The 15,587-nt window shown below is 43.1% G+C and overlaps 1 long non-coding RNA gene across 1 annotated transcript in view; it reads left to right on the top strand.

Moving 5' to 3' along the window:
- Positions 1–677: 677 nt before the first annotated feature.
- The window catches only part of LOC126176695 (uncharacterized), a 35,849-nt gene continuing 20,939 nt past the window's right edge, over positions 678–15,587 (top strand). The window contains exon 1 of the long non-coding RNA XR_007535648.1: positions 678–868. This is a non-coding gene — a long non-coding RNA (uncharacterized LOC126176695). The remainder of the gene's footprint in view (positions 869–15,587) is intronic.

Here is a 15,587-nt window from a genome sequence, read left to right as displayed (position 1 = left end):
GATATAAAATACAGACTGGCAATGACAAGGAAAGTATTTCTGAAGAACAGAAATTTGTTATCATCGAATATAGATTTAAGTGTCAGGAAGTCGTTTCTGAAAGTGTTTGTATGGAGTGTAGCCATGTATGGAAGTGAGACATGGACGATAGTTTGGACAAGAAGAGAATAGAAGCTTTCTAAATGTGGTGCTACAGAAGAATGCTGAAGATTAGATGGGTAGATCACGTAACTAATGAGGAGGTACTGAATAAAATTGGGGAGAAGAGGAGCTTGTGACACAACTTGACAAGAAGAAGGGACCGGTTGGTAGGACATGTTCTGAGGTATCAAGGGATCACAAATTTAGCATTGGAGGGCAGAGTGGAGGGTAAAAATCGTAGAGGGGGACCAAGAGATGAATGCACTAAGCAAATTCAGAAGGATGTAGGTTGCAGTAAATACTGGGAGATGAAGAAGCTTGCACAGGATAGAGTAGCATGGAGAGCTGCATCAAACCAGTCTCAGGACTGAAGACAACACAACAACATCCTTCGATACTGTCGCTGTCGACGCTTTTGTCCCGGAATAGTCGAAGTATCGATACAATTATTTCAGGTATGGATATCGATACCGAACACTGGGCAGTAGTAGTGTGTTGTTGTTCTGCGGCCAGGTCGGGGTCTTCGGGCAGCCGCGGCCGGCAGGTGTCCGGCAGAGATGCCGGAGCCGTGGCGGGCGCCGCTGGGGACGACAGCGACCCCAACAACGAGGGCTCCGACTCGAGGTGACCCCGGCCCGCCCCCGCTGTCCCCGCCGTCCCCGTCGCCCCCGCGCCGGCCGCCGCCTGACCACAGCGCAGTCCGCTGCCGCAGCGTCCGGCCGCAGCTGTGAGTACCGCCTCACGTATTACACCTCAAATGCTCCCCGCAGTTCCGTGAAGATTTCACTAACCTGGCCCCACCAAGTACCGGCACCCGAGAGATCTCGTAGCTCTCCCGCTGGGCAAGTGTAGGTGATACAGTACTCCCACGTGCTCCTATTGCACCGTGTTCAGGCCTCGTTCCGTCACGTGCGCAGAATGTCTCTGTCACTGATATAACTAGTCGTGTAACTGACATTCGCTGCTTAAAAGAATTAGGAAACATGACTCTGATCATCTGCCACACTCCATTGAGCAATAATTGAAGACTGATCCCGGTGGAGGTTCGAGTCCTGCCTCGGTCATGGTTGTGTGTATTTGTCCTTAGGATAATTTAGGTTAAGTAGTGTGTAAGCTTAGGGACTGATTACCTAGGCAGTTAAGTCCCATAAGAAAAAAAAGAAAGATAGAAACTGAGGACTGGCTATGTTACCCAACTATACCTTTGTCATTGTTGTGGTCTTCAGTCCAGAGATTGGTTTGATGCAGCTCTCCATGCTACTCTATCCTCATATCCCAGTACCTACTGCAACCTACATCCTTCTGAATCTGTTTAGTGTATTGATCTATTGATCTCCCTCTACGATTTTTACCCTCCACGCTGCCCTCCAATACTAAATAGGTGATCACTTGATGTCTCAGAACATGTCCTACCAACCGATCCCTTCTTCTAGTCAAGTTGTGCCACAAGCTCCTCTCGTCCACGTTTCACTTCCATACAAGCCTACACTCCATACAAATACTTTCATAAACGACTTCCTGACACTTGAATCAATACTCGATGTTAACAAATTTCTCTTCTTCAGAAACGCTTTCCTTGCCAGTCTACATTTGATATCCTCTCTACTCCGACCATCATCAGTTATTTTGCTCCTCAAATATCAAAACTCATTTACTAATTTAAGCGTCTCATTTCCTAATCTAATTCCCGCAGCATCACCCGATTTAATTCGACTACATTGCATTACCCTCGTTTTTCTTCTGTTGATGTTCATGTTATATCCTCCTTTCAAGACACTGTCCATTCCGTTCAGCTGCTCTTCCAGGTCCTTTGCTGTCTCTGACCGAATTACAATATCATCGGCGAACCTCAGAGTTTTTATTTCTTCTCCATGGATTTTAATTCCTTTACCTTTTACAAACTGAGTACACAATAATAAATCATTACATCCTCTATCGTTTCACAAAAAGAATTGTAATGTCTGACGGGTGTCGAAAACAAAGTGGAAAAAGTCATTCATCCCATCGTCCTGGGTGCTTTTCATTGGACTTTGAGAGCTTCAATAACATGTACGCCCTCTGTGCCTGACTAAGTGGCATGCTCCAATAAGGACGCGGAGATCCACATTCTTCAATGTGAGCCCGTTACAATTCTTGTAGAATCTGTGACTGAGCACTACGACCACGAACACGCCTGTGAAGCATGTCCCACAAAAGCGCGATGTGATTTAGGTCGGGACCCACCGCCGGCGATTCCACTACTTCATTATCGTGACTAAGCAAACCATCCCTACTGACGTCCGCCAGATGAGTCCTAGAATTAGAAGGAATTCAGGTACACCACCCTATGCAGCAGCCAGCAGTCACCACATGGTCGAACAGTATCAGATGTACTGCCTGTCATTACGGTGACCATGAACAACGAGAAGTTCCATACGGTCCTTATGGTGTAAAAGCTGAAGCCTTCCCGTGACATCACAGAACCTCTTAAATCTGTAGATCTGTAGCAAAAATTTGGCAGCTACCGCTCACCATGGGTCACCGCACACGAATACGGCCATACGTAAGAGGTTATCTGGACTCGTCTGTGAATAGAACGTTTTGCCAGTGACGAAGTTGCCCGTTGACACTGGAAAAGCAGAACTGAAGGCGATCTGCAAGGTGTTGTCGTGTCAGGCGTGCTATTCGAACAGGACATCTGGGTAGTAATGTCGTTTCTGTAACCTGTTCATTACAGTATGTTCGGACACAGTAGCTCCAGTACCCTTCTGATATCGTCTTGCATTGGGCTGGCGATAGTCGTACGACGCCGCAACGCACAATGGCTAGATATCGGTATTTACGTGGGGTTTGTGTCTAACTCGCCATGTGTACTGAAGTGTCTACCTGTAGGGCGTTTACAACCTTTAAGTGACACATGGAGAGGCATTTGCATCTTCAGCAGCACAATCGAAGGTCCATCCTTTTTTTGGTTAAACGGATCACCCGTGCACTGGATTAAGATGTCGCACTGCCTGTGCTTGGATGGGTACAACGACCACAAGTGACAACCGACGCCGGCGCACCTCATTAATAATCAAATGGACACCGGTACTCATTTTCTTCCGAGGCCTGACACAGTAATACATGACATTGTCAACAGATGGCGAATGATTTTAATAGTTGCCTAAATTGAAAGCGAAGTTTCCAAGCCATGGAATAAGACCACAGGTATCGCCTGTATCAAAACGGATGTAACCTATCGGACGTAGATACACGTGCTGCTCTAATTCTTTTGAACAATATATGATAACGCAAGGAAAGAATCACCTGTCTGATAATATACGTGACAAAATTAACGGTTATAAGAACCAACTGCATCTGTTTCGAAGGCAGCTTTGTGAAGGTATCTACTTTTTTCGAATGTCTTTCATTCTTACAGTCCCCTCCACATATATGTTACCCAGTTTACTAATGAAACGTTGTATAACTTTGTCAGTATTTTGAGGCACGGCTTGATGACTTCCTTACCCTAGAAAATGCGGTTATTTACCACCTCGTTATCAGCTGCTCCACAACCTGTAGCTTTCCAAATGCAAATAGAAGTGACACATTTTTTGAATAATTGAAACATTGTAAATGAAAATAAGAGACCTTATAAACGTTTATATATAATTTATTATGTCAAGACCTCCTAATAACTACAACCCTCACATTACCGGTTTCGGCAATTTGTTCCGTGATAATATATGATTAATCGACTGACAGCTTCGTCATCACATACACATTCAAGTTTTCCCTCTGAAAGTCATAAACCGGTTTAAAATATATCAGTTAATTTTACATCATGGTGTCACGAGTAAACGTCCCTTTCAATATGGATAATTTTGTAAATCAGTCACATACACATTATTCACTACACTATAATCGCCTAATTGCTACAACGCTCTTATTACTGGTATCGGAAATTTACTGCCATCTTCAGATGGTATACAGGATGAGTCACGTAAGACGTAACACCCTTTTTCTTTCGTGAACGGTTCCAGACATCAAAATGAGATTTCCTGCAAATGGTAATATGCTAAGGGGTACTCGATAAAACTTTGCTGTATAATAAAGACGCCTAACTCTTGTATCGAGCGAGATATTCAAGTAAGTACGATTTATAAATGGAATGATACATTTCTTTTAACGGCTTCCGAAAGCGCTTGAAAAGGCGAGTACAATGATATAATTCCTGTTAATTTTGAGGCTGAAACTTTCGCAAAACAACCCTAGGGATATGCTGAAATTGGAAAGAAATGCGGCTAGAGTTGTTTATCGCGGTGTAAACACCACCCAGCAGAACTCCGTCGTTATATGCTGCAAGACATTTCTATGCTACTAAGTTAAAATCTCATTTCCAGTACGACATAGATACAGGGTCAGTTGCAGTTTTTCTATATGGCTCTAAGGCATATACTAGCTTTTGCCGCATCACATGGGCCTTAGAAAAACTGTTTCAAATGTGTTTTTCTATATGGATCTAAGGCATATACTAGCTTTTGCCGCATCACATGGGCCTTAGAAAAACTGTTTCAAATGTGTCTACGTTTCCAGATTTTTGCGGTAGCAGCTACAGTTTCGTCAGACAGCTTTCATTTTTTAAAAATGGTTCAAATGGCTCTGAGCACTATGCGACTTAACATCTGAGGTCATCAGTCGCCTAGAACTTAGAACTAATTAAACCTAACCAACCTAAGGACACCACACACATCCATGCCCGAGGCAGGATTCGAACCCGCGACCGTAGCGGTCGCTCGGTTCCAGACTGGAGCGTCCAGAACCGCACGGACACTCCTGCCGGCTTCATTTTAAACCCTTCCTGTCGATGATCACTTGTTGTTGTTGTCGTGGTCTTAAGTCCTGAGACTGGTTTGATGCAGCTTTCCATGCTACTCTATCCTGTGCAAGCATCTTTATCTCCCAGTAACTACTGCAACCTACATCCTTCAGAATCTGCTTAGAGTATTCATCTCTTGGTCTCCCTCTACGGTTTTTACCCTCTACGCTGCCCTCCAATACTAAATTGGTCATCCCTCGATGTCTCAGAAGATGTCCTACCAACCGATCCCTTCTTCTAGTCAAGTTGTGCCACAAGCTCCTCTTCTCCCCAAATTTTATTTATGCAATACCTCCTCATTAGTTATGTGATCTACCCATCTAATCTTCAGCATTCTTCTGTAGCACCACATTTCGAAAGCTTCTATTATTTTCTTGTCCAAACTGTTTACCGTCCATGTTTCACTTCCATACATGGCTACACTCCATACAAATACTTTCAGAAACGACTTCCTGACACTTAAATCTATACTCGATGTTAACAAATTTCTCTTCTTCAGAAACACTTTCCTTGCCATTGCCAGTCTGTATTTTATATCCTCTCTACTGCGACCATCATCAGTTATTTTGCTTCCCAAATAGCAAAACTCCTTTACTACTTTAAGTGTCTCATTTCCTAATCTAATTCACTCAGAATCACCCGACTTAATTCGACTACATTTCATTATCCTTGTTTTGCTTTTGTTGATGTTCATCTTATATCCGCCTTTCAAGACACTATCCATTCCATTCAACTGTTCTTCCAAGTCCTTTGCTGCCTCTGACAGAATTACGATGTCACGCGCAAACCTCAACGTTTTTATTTCTTCTCCCTGGATTTTAATACCTACTCCGAATTTTTCTTTTGTTTCCTTCACTGCTTGCTCAATATACAGATTGAATAACATCGGGGAGAGGCTACAACCCTGTCTCACTCCCTTCCCTACCACTGATTCTCTTTCGTGTCTCTCGACTCTTATAACTGCCATCTGGTTTCTGTACAAATTGTAAATAGCCTTTCGCTCCCTGTATTTTACCCCTGCCACCTTCAGAATTTGAAAGCGAGTATTCCAGTCAACATTGTCAACAGCTTTTTCTAAGTCTACAAATGCTAGAAACGTAGGTTTGCCTTTCCTTAATCTAGCTTCTAAGATAAGTCGTAGGGTCAGTATTGCCTCACATGTTCCAATATTTTCTACGGAATCCAAACTGATCTTCCCCGAGGTCGGCTTCTACTAGTTATTCCATTCGTCTGTAAAGAATTCGCGTTAGTATTTTGCAGCCGTGACTTATTAAACTGATAGTTCGGTAATTTTCACATCTGTCAACACCTGCTTTCTTTGGGATTGGAATTATTATATTCTTTTTGAAGTCTGAGGGTATTTCGCTTGTCTGATATATCTTGCTCACCAGATGGTAGAGTTTTGTCAGGACTGGCTCTCCCAAGGCTGTCAGTACTTCTAATATAATGTTGTCTACTCTCGGGGCCTTGTTTCGACTCAGATGTTTCAGTACTCTGTCAAACTCTTCACGCAGTATCGTATCTCCCATTTCATCTTCATCTTCATCTACATCCTCTTCCATTTTCATAATATTGTCCTCAAGCACATCGCCCTTGTATAGACCCTCTATGCACTCCTTCCACCTTTCTGCTTTCCCTTCTTTCCCTAGAACTGGGTTTCCGTCTGAGCTCTTGATATTCATACAAGTGGTTCTCTTTTCTCCAAAGGTCTCTTTAATTTTCCTGTAGGCAGTATCTATCTTACCCCCGGTGAGACAAGCCTGTATATCCTTACATTTGTCCTCTAGCCATCCCTGCTTAGCCCATTTGCACTTCCTGTCGATCTCATTTTTTAGCAGTTTGTATTCCTTTTTGCGTGCTTCATTTACTGCATTTTCATATTTTATACTTTCATCAATTAAGTTCAACATTTCTTCTGTTACCCAAGGATTTCTAGCGGCCCACTTCTTTTTACCTACTTTATCCTCTGCTGCCTTCAGTACTTCATCCCTCAAAGCTACCCATTCTTCTTCTACTGTATTTATTTCCCCCGTTCCTGTCAATTGTTCCGTTAAGCTCTCCTTGAAACTCTGTACAACGTCTGGTTTAGTCAGTTTATCCAGGTCCCATCTCCTTATATTCCCACTTGCAGTTTCTTCAGTTTTAATCTACAGTTCAGAACCAATAGATTGTGGTCAGAGTCCACATCTGCCCCTGGAAATGTCTTACAATTTAAAACCTGGTTCCTAAATCTCTGTCTTACCATTATATAATCTATCTGATACCTTTTAGTATCTCCAGGGTTCTTCCATGTATACAACCTTCTTTTATGATCACTTGCCACATCCCAAAATAGAGACGTAGTTCGTTTATATTTCATAGTGATAAATGGCCGTATTCACAGAAAAAATAAACTAGTTTATTAACTTTCTGAGGTTTAAAAATATTAGTAATAATAATACCCGACGTCTCTTTGCATGAAGGCGTCTGTATACCTATTAAGAGTAAAAAACCTGCTGTCGGACAGATGAGTCCATATATACTACTCGAATTTGTAATTAGACGGAATACACTTCAAATAAACTAAATATTTTATTCAGAAAGGCTGACGCCATGTCTCCCACAAAATACGCACTCTTCTTGACGAAATGTAGTATTACACTTAAGCATGTGCTCAACCGCAAGGCACAACTGAAATTTCGAGAACAGTTTCAGCCTCAGAATCAAGAAGCATTATATCAATTAACTCATCTTGTTAAGCACCTTCGAATGCCGTTAAAAATGTTCATCATTCTATTTTAAAAAATCTTACGTTGCATGAAAATTTCGATCGATACATGAGTTAAGGCTCTTTATGACACACCATATTAGCGTTCATGGATCGAGAGTTTGGGTTTGGTCCTGAGAGCGCTGACAGATTTTCATTCTCTGCTACCCTCTTCCCGCCCCCACCCCGCCACAGCCCTCGCACTACTCCATACCTCACTGCAAGTAGTACTTGCAGTCGCCCACACTTTTAACGTGTTACATATGCGTAAGATTCAATAATAATAACAATAAAATATAAACAGTATAGAATGTCTTAATATAGCAATATAATATAACAACCGCTCTCTAACATCATTTTAAAAAAACCTTGGAGGTATTACAGTCCTGAGAATCAGAGTACTTCAAAAACATCAGTCATTTAATTGTTTTAAGAACCGTGATAGCACGAAATTATCACAAGTCTGACAACGTCATAATTTACACAATATAAAATGGAAATGTGCACTCATCTCAATCACTATTTCACTTAACAATACGACTATGGAAGTAAGTCTGAAGACTATGAAGTATGCTGTTGTAAACATAGCTTGTAGTTTGAAAAATTGCTTAACATTTTCATGCTACTTTCCTCTCCCAAAGTTAGCAGGGAAATCTGGGACTTGATGCACGTAAAATCTTAAAAAATTCGAGTGAAATATGTTCAGGGATTTGTTTAGGGATTGGAATCATGACTCGAAATGCCCCCTCCTCCCGCTTGGATTCACATGTGCACAATAGCTAATTTTTATTGCCTGTCGTTAAATCACAGTCACCGTGCGGCCAACTCCTTGGCGATGAAATGAACGGCGTTCTTCGAAAAATTCATATTTGATTTGAAGTAATTGTGTTTGTAAATGAATTTAATACATCACAGATGCCTAAATAATGAAGCTCCGTTTCTGGAATTAATATGTGTAATTGTGTTTTGACAAATGCAAGGTAAAAAGCAAGTCCACTGTCATGGTTAAAGCGCAGGATAGTGTACAGTAGAACAAAAACGTCGTTATTAACTCATAGAAACGCGCGACAGTAATTTCGGATATAAATGGTACTCAAACACAGTCCATAGTGTCAGACAAAGACGTTAGAGAATGTTACAGCATTTCACCCACACTTTTCAACATTTATTTAGATGACACAATCCATAAATGGAAGGAGATCTTTAAAAAGGGAATTAAGATTAATAGAAATTCCCACTTGAATTATCTTTTATTTACAGACGACCCCACATTGCTGGCGGGAATGAAGATGACCTACAAGGGGCATACTCGTACATTTGTTAAATTAGATATGTAAAGAGTACCATTTGACGACTTCAGAAAAAAGACAGAAGAAATGATGTTTGAAAGAAAACATTCTGTACGGATAATCATTGTGTTTCACAAAGGAACAGGTCAAACATTATCACTATTAGGTTGCGGCGTCACCTATGAATATGACGAAGGCACTGCGAAGAAATTACGGTTGGATGTAAGACAATAAAGAAATGTCTAAAAAATGAAACCAATAGAGAAACAAAATTTAAATTTTAAAACGTAATGGCAGTTCCGATGTTTATGGAAGTGAATGGTGAGTTATAAGCAAATTTCAGGAAAGTCGCATACAGGCAACAAAGAAGAGATTTGTAAGAGCATTAAAGGGATGCACAGGAGCCGCCAGATTTCAAAATTAGAAAATAATTGAAGACATGAATATACAGGGTGAGTCACTAACTGTTGCCACCTAGAATAACTCCGAAAGTATGATAGGAGCTGAAACGTTTGTGAGACAAATGTTGCATAGGACAACAGGGGCCATAACATGACGTTGGTTTTTCGTTGATAGGTGGGGTTGTATCAGAGATATGAAGGTCAACATTTTTTTTCTTTAAATTGGACGCTATAGTTTGCTTACTTTCTGCTAGCGGCTATCGAGACGAATCCCATGATGTGTAACAGTAAGGTCTTTGAAGGTCAACGAAGGTCAAAAATGTGGCATGAACATCCATTTACAGAAGGTTTTCTAAGTGATGACCATTGGTATCTACGCAGTGCCGCAATCTTCTTATCATGGCTAGAGTGATATTCCTGATCACTTCGTCACTTATCTAAGCACATGATCTGACAATTTTCTCTCTTATATCGTGCAAATAGTAAATATTCCCCTAATACCGCGTATCCATCTACCGTGCCATTGACATGTAAACACCATTCGACGGTTTCGCAGCACAACACTAACAGGAACGGTAAGACTAATATCGTCGAATCAAGTGAATGTGACTGATTTATTCCTTCGAGGAACAAGTCAATATGCTTCTCATTTAAGGAGAATGCCAACGATATTCGGTGAGAGCTAGAGACTTATACGCTGAAAGATATCCTCAACCAACTCACCGCACATCGTCCATCTAAATATGTGTACGATAAATTGAGAACAACTGGATCTTTAACGCATCGGAAACATATCCGACAAAGGAAAGTTACTAACGAGGAGACGGAAATTGGTATTCTTGCCACTGTAGTTCGAGATACTTGTCTCAGTTCGCATCAGATCGCAAGGGGATCTGGCTTGAGCCAGAGTAGTGTTGTTCGTGTTCTGCACCGCCGTAAATATCCTTGCCATATCAGTCTCCACCAATAATTAACTGGTACGGATTGTATGCGTCGCATTGAATTTTGCCGATGGGCTCAACTTCATATTCAGAGCGATGACACATTTATCAATTTGATTCGATTTACTGATGTGGCTACATCACGAACCATGGAAATGTTAATTTGCATAACATGTGTTATTGGGCAACTGAAAATCCATGATGGCTGCGGCAAGTTGCACACCAAAAACCGTGGTCAGTGAATGTGTGCTGTGGGATTCCGGAGGACAGAATTATTCCATCGAATGAAATCCTGCAAGAAACATTAGGTCTGTTATTGGAAGAAATACATTTAGGAACAAGGAACAGAATGTGGTATCAACACGATGGGTGTTCATCACATGTTTCGCTGATGGCTAGAAATGAGTTGCAGAGACCATTCTCAAATCGTTCGATTAGACGCGGAGGAGATGTGTCGTGGCTGGCTCGTTCGCCAGACATGACGCCTCTGGATAAACATTTCGAAAGAATGAGGAGCGAAATATTACCTGCCTAGATTCGAAGCATTGGTTAACTGTCAGAAGCAGCCGTAACAGGCTGTCGACTCCGATTCTGAATAAGCGTTTAAAGAGATTATACAGCTATGCTATTCAGTCTCGTATTCACCCCCAAGACAGAAGAAGTGCATGCAATCATCTGCGTCTAGAGTAAACTCTGCATGTAAGTGTGAGAAAGTGGTCTAAAAGTTTCTGTAGCGTGTATCTCAGGCGAGACACGGCACCCATCCCCGTACTTTCCTCGTAGGAGGCTGTAGTTTAAGAGATTCGTCAGGAAGAATCAATGCCCAAAGAAGTGGGATACAGTACTACTGAAGAATGACGAGATACGATTGAAGTTCTCTGAGGCTATAGATACAGGAATAAGGAATAGCTCAGTAGGCAGAACATTTGAAGAGGAATGGACATCTCTAAAAAGGGCAATCACAGACAGAAGTTGTAAAGGAAAACATAGGTACAAAGAAGGTAAGTGCGAATAAACCATGGGCAACAGAAGAAATACTTCAGTTGATCGATGAATGAAGGAAGTACAAAAATGTACAGGGAAACTCAAGAATACAGAAATACAAGTCACAGAGGAATGAAATAAAAAGGAAGAACAGGGAAGTTAAGACGAATGGCTTCATGAAAAATGTGAATAAATCGAAAAAAGAAATGATTGTCGGAAGAACTGATTCAGCATGCAGAAAAGTCAAAACAACCTTCATTGAAGTTAAAAGCATGGGTGGTAACATTAAGAGTGCAACTGGAATTGTACTGTTAAATGCAGAGGAGAGAGCGGATAGTAGGTGAAAGAGTACATTGAAGGCCTCTACGAGGGGGAGATTTGTCTGATGTGACAGAAGAAGAAACAGGAGTCGATTTAGAAGAGATGGGGGATCCAGTATTAGAATCGGAATTTCAGAGAGCTTTGGAGGACTTAAGATGAAATATGGCAGAAGGGTTACATAACATTCCATCAGAATTTCTAAAATCATTGGGGGACACGACAAAAACAGCTATTCAGTTTGGTGCGTAGAATGTGTGAATCAGGCGGCATAACATCTGACTTTCGGAAAAATATCATCTACACAATGCCGAAGACTGCAAGAGCTGAGAAATGTGAGAATTATCGCACAATCAGCTTAACACCTCATGCATCCAAGTTGCTGCCAAGAATAATGAACAGAAGAACGGAAAAGAAAATTGAAGATCTGTTAGATGGGGATCAGTGTGGCTTTAGGAACAGTAAAGGCTCTCGAGAGGCAATTCTGGCGTTGCAGTCGACAATGGAAGTAAAGCTAAAGAAAAATCAAAACACGTTTACAGTATTAGTCGATCTGGAAAAAGCTTTCGACAATTTAAAATGGTGCAAGATGCTCATAATTCTGAGGAAAATAGGGGAAGCTACAGGAAGAGACTGATAATATACAATGTGTACAAGAGCAAGGAGGGAATAATAATAGTAGAAGACTTAGTATAAAGTGTTCAGATTAAAAAGGGTGTAAGACAGGAATGCAGTCTTTGACCCCTACTGTTCAAACTGTATATTGAAGAAACAATGATGGAAATGAAACAAAGGTTTCGGTGGGGGATTAAAATTCAAGGTGAAAGGATATCAATGATACGATTAGCTGATGACATTGCTATCCTAAGTGAAGAAGAATTCTGAATGGAATGAACAGTCTAATGATGGTAGATTAAGGACTGAGAGTAAATCGAAGAAAGACGAAAGTAATTAGAAGTAGCGGAAATGAGAACAGCGAGAAACTTAACATCAGGATTGATGGGAACAAAGTAGATGAAGTTAAGGAATTCTGCTACCTAGGCAGCAGAAAAACCGATGACGGACGGAGCAAGTGAACATGGACTGTGGGAAAACCGGAACAGAAGAGAATCGAAGCACTTGAGATCTGGTGCTACAGGCCAATGTTGAAAATTAGGTGGACTGATGAGGTACGGAATGGAAAGGTTCTGCCCAGAATCAGAGAGGAAAGAATTTGTGGGAAACACTGACAAGAAGAAGGGACAGGATGGTATGACATCTGTTAAGACATCAGGTACTGACTTCCATGGTACTAGAGAGAACTGTAGAGGTCAAAAACTGTAGAGGAAGACAGAGATTGGAATACATCCAACAAATAATTGGGGACGTAGGTTGCAAGTGCTACTCTGAGATGAAGAGGTGACACATGAGAGAAATTCGTGGCGGGCCGCATGAAACCAATCAGAAGACTGACGACTAAAAAGAATATGCGAAAGTGTCTCAAAACAGTATCTATGTTGGCCGGCTCATCGACACCTTGTCTTTGAACCGCCGGGCCGATTCGACCCGAGGCCGGCCTGCCTCCACGCCCCGAATGCAGTCGTGTTAGTACGCACGTCTTACGGGTGAGTACAGTAACACGCAAAACACGGTAAGACCTAATGCTTGAGGTGAGGACGATCCTGAAGGTGGCGACAGTAACTATTACCAACTCTCACTTTACTACATTCTACTAAGAGATGTTTCAAAAGAGATTGTCTTTTCTTTTAAACTACAGAGTATGCTGACGCTTTTCGCCTGCTCAGTAGCACTTCATTTCGTTTTTTATTAATAAAGAAGGAGCTTATGACTGATAGTGGCCTTTGTTTATAACCGAAATGAGAACTAGAGTAACCCTCAATGCTACGACACGTAACCATCACAGACGAGTTATTTCGAAGAAGTTATTTATCTAAGGAAACGAAAAATACCTTCCGCCGGTCTCGTGCCGGCGGCGACCTTCTCCAGATCTGCGCGCTGATTCCCTTTCGGGGCTTATTTATAGGATTAGCCATGAATCAGCGATCCAGGGCCCGCGTCCGTGGCCAAATGGCGGGGCAATTTAGCTCCGGGGCTGCGTCCGCCGACGTCATTGATCAGAGCCCCGTATCAGTCACTGCGCCTAACCGCCGACTTTTTCGTGGGTGGCCGTCGAGCTCTCGTTATGTGTACAAAACAGACATACAAAACGACTGGTTTATCAAACACAGAAAGAGATATACCTCCTAAATGCGACCAACTGAAATTTTGTGCAGAGGCAAAAACGATTCCTGCACTCTAAACAGTTTCTCGTCGTCCTGCATCTATCAGGTTTCAGGAAGAGATACACTCCTGGAAATGGAAAAAAGAACACATTGACACCGGTGTGTCAGACCCACCATACTTGCTCCGGACACTGCGAGAGGGCTGTACAAGCAATGATCACACGCACGGCACAGCGGACACACTAGGAACCGCGGTGTTGGCCGTCGAATGGCGCTAGCTGCGCAGCATTTGTGCACCGCCCCCGTCAGTGTCAGCCAGTTTGCCGTGGCATACGGAGCTCCATCGCAGTCTTTAACACTGGTAGCATGCCGCGACAGCGTGGACGTGAACCGTATGTGCAGTTGACGGACTTTGAGCGAGGGCGTATAGTGGGCATGCGGGAGGCCGGGTGGACGTACCGCCGAATTGCTCAACACGTGGGGCGTGAGGTCTCCACAGTACATCGATGTTGTCGCCAGTGGTCGGCGGAAGGTGCACGTGCCTGTCGACCTGGGACCGGACCGCAGCGACGCACGGATGCACGCCAAGACCGTAGGATCCTACGCAGTGCCGTAGGGGACCGCTCCGCCACTTCCCAGCAAATTAGGGACACTGTTGCTCCTGGGGTATCGGCGAGGACCATTCGCAACCGTCTCCATGAAGCTGGGCTACGGTCCCGCACACCGTTAGGCCGTCTTCCGCTCACGCCCCAACATCGTGCAGCCCGCCTCCAGTGGTGTCGCGACAGGCGTGAATGGAGGGACGAATGGAGACGTGTCGTCTTCAGCGATGAGAGTCGCTTCTGCCTTGGTGCCAATGATGGTCGTATGCGTGTTTGGCGCCGTGCAGGTGAGCGCCACAATCAGGACTGCATACGACCGAGGCACACAGGGCCAACACCCGGCATCATGGTGTGGGGAGCGATCTCCTACACTGGCCGTACACCACTGGTGATCGTCGAGGGGACACTGAATAGTGCACGGTACATCCAAACCGTCATCGAACCCATCGTTCTACTATTCCTAGACCGGCAAGGGAACTTGCTGTTCCAACAGGACAATGCACGTCCGCATGTATCCCGTGCCACCCAACGTGCTCTAGAAGGTGTAAGTCAACTACCCTGGCCAGCAAGATCTCCGGATCTGTCCCCCATTGAGCATGTTTGGGACTGGATGAAGCGTCGTCTCACGCGGTCTGCACGTCCAGCACGAACGCTGGTCCAACTGAGGCGCCAGGTGGAAATGGCATGGCAAGCCGTTCCACAGGACTACATCCAGCATCTCTACGATCGTCTCCATGGGAGAATAGCAGCCTGCATTGCTGCGAAAGGTGGATATACACTGTACTAGTGCCGACATTGTGCATGCTCTGTTGCCTGTGTCTATGTGCCTGTTGTTCTGTCAGTGTGATCATGTGATGTATCTGACCCCAGGAATGTGTCAATAAAGTTTCCCCTTCCTGGGACAATGAATTCACGGTGTTCTTATTTCAATTTCCAGGAGTGTAGAACAATGCCAGTACATAAGATCAGTTGATTCCTGAGTCCTGTACGCCTACTTACACTACTTATTATTAAAATGGGAACACCGTGAAGGCGACATATAACAAAAGTAAAACTGTCACGAAATGTCCAACATTTAAACGACTGCAATACAATAGAAGAAC

The sequence above is a fragment of the Schistocerca cancellata genome, chromosome 3 (genome assembly GCF_023864275.1).
Source record: "Schistocerca cancellata isolate TAMUIC-IGC-003103 chromosome 3, iqSchCanc2.1, whole genome shotgun sequence".
Taxonomy (NCBI): Eukaryota; Metazoa; Arthropoda; class Insecta; order Orthoptera; family Acrididae; genus Schistocerca; species Schistocerca cancellata.
This window is presented reverse-complemented; position numbering and strand designations above follow the sequence as displayed.